Here is a 4,172-nt window from a genome sequence, read left to right on the forward strand (position 1 = left end):
AGCAGGGCCAAGGCTTAGCCTGGACGTGGCCGTGGGCATGCGAGTTGCCAACCAGAATGGGAAGCCCAGGGTCTGAAAGAGAATGAAAGGCAAATAGCAGATCCGCAATTTAAAGGGATTAGAAATGTATGAAGTGACAAGTACGAGTGGAAGAGCAGAGGGTGTGTTAGCGGGGTAGGCAGTCGGCCTGAAGAACAGACACCGAAGCTGCAGCAGCAGAAGCAACACAGAACTCCCTTCTCCCAGCAGCCGCCCAGGTGTGAGCACCCCTGTCAGGCGCTTCTTGGTGCCGGCGACTGGCTTCCTTCTGGCTTGTTGCTCCCCTGCACTCATTGTTCCAAGTTTTACTATGGACTTGGTTGAACAGAAACTTATTTCCTGGAGGTCCTTGCCCTATAGAGTTCCTGTGAGAGAGGGGGAGTTGACAGTGAAGCTGTGGCCACTGTCCTCTGAATGGGGATATGGTGACAGGCGGATGCAGAAGCGCTTGGTGGGTTCCAACTTGTCCTCCGTCCACATCCAGCTCCTCTTCCCAATGCTGGCCCTGCTGGCCACAGTGGCCCCAAGCACACCTCACAGGCGTGGGCCCACTGAAGTGGAAGCTGCCGCAGCCTCCCGGAGGCCTCTGCACAGACTCCCCCTTCCCAGGGCCAACACGCTGGCTTCTCAGCTCTCAGCAAGTTCCAAGGTGTCTGCCTTTAACCGTTTTTCCAAGGGTTTGTTACTGACTCCTCTGATCTCCCTTCTCCCTCTCCAGATCTTCCCTTTCTTGGTTCCTCCTGTGGTTGTGCAAAGTCTAATTCCTGTAATAAACCCCTCATGCCATCAGGGTAAATCAAGCCGGTTCTGTTTTCCCCACTGCCGACTTGGGCTTTGCCTTTTGTTGTTTGCTCGGTTTTCATTCATTCGTCTAATTTCTTGCTTCCAAAATTCTTACTCCTGTCACCTGTCCTGTCCTCCTGCTTTTTTGGTTTTATGTATTTTTTAAATGCATTTCTTTTTTTTTTCTTTAAGCAGTAGAGAGCTTTTTATTCTCTCCTTTTTTAAAAAAAAACTTAAATTTATTGGGGGTGACATTTGTTAATAAGATCATATATGCCGGAAGCCGGTCCATCCTTGCTGCTTGACACAGTCGCTGCAGGGAAGAAACATCTGCACAGCATATGTTTCAAGGGACCTGGCGTATATGGCATACTGTTCTTAATATGTTTGCTCACCTTCTTGGCGCTATGTGTTTTAACCAAGGTCACCTCTCCGAGAAAGGTTGTTTCCCCAGGTAGGGATTTTTCCCTGAAGTTAGGGAGGGAATAAAACCCCTTAACTAAGTGCCAGGCAGGTAGTTAATCACTTTAACTACTTTACTCCCTGGAATGGAGATAAGAAACGCCCTAACCTTTGGAATAGAAATTGATAGGATTAAAATCAACTGGTATAAATACAGATGTAACAAAACAATAAAAGACAGAACTTGGCTGAATTTCCTGGCTAGAGAACCTCGCTCTGCTGATCAACTGAACACTGCCTCCGTGTCATTCCTTCTTCACCGACTCCGTCCACACCTTTGGGAACCCCTGGACCTGCTGGGGTTGGACCCCAACACATATAGGTTTCAAGTGTACATTTCTATGGTACATGATCTGTGTATTGCATTGTTTGCACATCACCCACAGTCAAATAATCTTTCATCACATATATTTGGCCCCCTGGTACCCTTTATTGTAGTTTAGGTGAGGTTTCAGTGGGGAGGGAAAGTTTGATGTGCTTGTTCAATCTTCCACCGTAACCCAGAAGTCTTCTCACCACCGTGGGCTTCCTCCATGTGGAATAAACGGCAGTTTCCTAGATGGATGAGCTCCTCCTGTCTCTATGGCTCAGCACAGGATCTCCCTCCTGCCAGCCCCCTCCTGTCCTCCACCTCTGCCAGCCTGGCCCCTCCCAGTCCTAGGGACACTGCTCTGGGAAGTTGTTCTTGGCTACCTGGCTAGGTTAGCTGTCCCTCTTGGGGGTTCCAAGGCACCTCACTACTTTCCCCAATACTATAGTGACCTCAGTATTGTAATTGCCTTTGTAACCCTGGTGCCTGGGACAGCACCTGGCACATGGGAGATGCCAAAAGGTACTTTGTAAATAAACCGGTGAACTAGATGCCCATTTTGCCTTGTTTACATAATGTGAAGCAAAGGAAAAGATTTGTTTCCCTAAAAAGGAAGTGGATCTGGCCTGAAGGAGGGGCAGGGGAGGCAAGTACACTTTAAAGGAGACAAACAGAATGTAGTGAATCTTAAGATTCTTGAAAAAAATGAAGCACTTCAGTAGATGACCTATTATTTGCAGTTTTGCTTTAAAAAGAATCCTGAGAAAACTAACGAATGGTGTTGGAAGTCAGAGTAGTGGATACGCTTGGGGGAGTGGCAACTGGGAGGGGAATGAGGGGCTTGTGGGTGCTGGCATGTTCTGTTTCCTGGTCTGGATGTGCATTACATGGGTGTGGTCAGGTATGTAAAATTTCATCAACTTGCACAGTGATGTTTTTTACACTTTGATGTTTCTATGTCATACTTCAAAAATCATTTACAAAATATAAGTAAATAATAATTTTTAAAAAGCAAGCCCTAAACTTTTTTCTCCAGGATAACATCACCTCCACTCATCCTCGTCAACCTTTCCAGTTCTTTAAACTCACAAACAGATGGGTGTTTTCCCCACATCCCCTTGAGCTCAAACTCGTTAAATACATGTTGAAAACAGGCATTTTGAAAGGTTGAATCATTTTTAAAAACTCTCATCATGTACAACAGAAATGGAAGTGCTGATTACATAAACTTGGTAGTTGCTGGATATCCTATGAGTCCTTATTGTCCCCCAGGTTTTAAAAGGTACCTTTCAAGCAATCGTGGCACTAATGGCAGGGGTATGAGATGTTCTTAGAGACAGAAATACATCTCAGAGAGATCTTAGATACAGATGTCTGGAGCCTGGCCCCAGAGTTTGAAATTATAACTATTGAGTTCTGTATATACATATTATGGCTCCACTGAGTATCTCCTGGAGGCAAATCTTTCTAAATTTCTCAATCTCCTGACTGTCCATCCACTTTGCATCACTCAGTTATGTCACTCAACTCCGTGGCAGCTGGGAGAATGCTAGATGCCCAGAGGGAGCCTGGACAATATGGACACACTGACCGGTCAGTGATCCTCAGTCCACGAATCACCCCGGGGAAACATTTGCCTGGAAACCCTGGAGACACTTGGGCTATTGAGCTGAGCAGACGAAAGGATTGCTCTCTTGGTGTCTTTGACCAACTGAAGTACAACAGTTGACTTTCTTGCAGGAACACTCATTTGTCTTGGTCATATAGGTGGGGAAAAGCCAGATCATGAAGAAGTAAAAAGTCACAAGGTAATTTCATAGTCTCGATTCAGTTCATCCCATATTTTCTGAGGGCTTGCTTTGTGCCAAGCACCGTGCGGGGCACTGTGGACAGAACGTGCTGCCTCTGGAAGGGTGCAAAGGCCCCTTGCTTAGGAGAAAGTGGTGAGAGCGTGTCTTGAAGCTCTGGTCGTGTAAGGAGCACTGTTTTTAGGTGGAGGATATGTTTGAGGACGTTCTTGAGGGCCTATGGAAGTTTGGGGAAGGCGTCACCATCCCTTCTTGCATTTACTGGAGCCAAAAAGAGGCAGTTTTCTCCCTCAATCTAGACAGAAACAAGTCCAGATAATCTCAGTATAACGTGGTAAATGAGGGGACAGATGAATAAAGAGAGGGCCCTATAGATCAAGGAGCATGAGAGGCCAGAGGGGTTCTCACAGGTGAGCATACTGGAAATGGGTCCCGTTTGCCATGTTTTCTGAACCCAAAAGTCAAAACATATGATCGGAAAAGCATTGCTTTTTCTCATCTGCCCATTTATTTGCATTAAAAGTTTTATAAGAGTTTAATAGCAAGATGACATTTAGTTCCATATGTAACACATTCCTTTTATTCCTAATTTTATTTTATTAGGAATAAAAGGAATGTGTTATGTGGGAAACCGTCTATTGTCTTCACTGGCAGAGAAGTATAGACAGAGAACCCGGAAGGCTGGTGACCCTTGAAGCCCTAGCAAAGGTCAGAGCTGTGCACCCAGTTAGTCCAGACAATGGTAGCTGAAGCAACTTCCCCACCAGATA

The 4,172-nt window shown here is 45.9% G+C and overlaps 1 protein-coding gene across 1 annotated transcript in view; it reads left to right on the forward strand.

Annotated features, from left to right (window-relative positions):
• The first annotated feature begins 239 nt into the window (after positions 1-239).
• CTPS1 (CTP synthase 1) overlaps positions 240-4,172 on the forward strand; it is a 41,943-nt gene continuing 38,010 nt past the window's right edge. The window contains exon 1 of the mRNA XM_014539529.1: positions 240-257. The gene's annotated coding sequence lies outside the window, so the exon portion shown is untranslated. The remainder of the gene's footprint in view (positions 258-4,172) is intronic.

This window comes from Myotis brandtii, unplaced genomic scaffold (genome assembly GCF_000412655.1).
Source record: "Myotis brandtii unplaced genomic scaffold, ASM41265v1 scaffold220, whole genome shotgun sequence".
Lineage (NCBI taxonomy): Eukaryota > Metazoa > Chordata > Mammalia > Chiroptera > Vespertilionidae > Myotis > Myotis brandtii.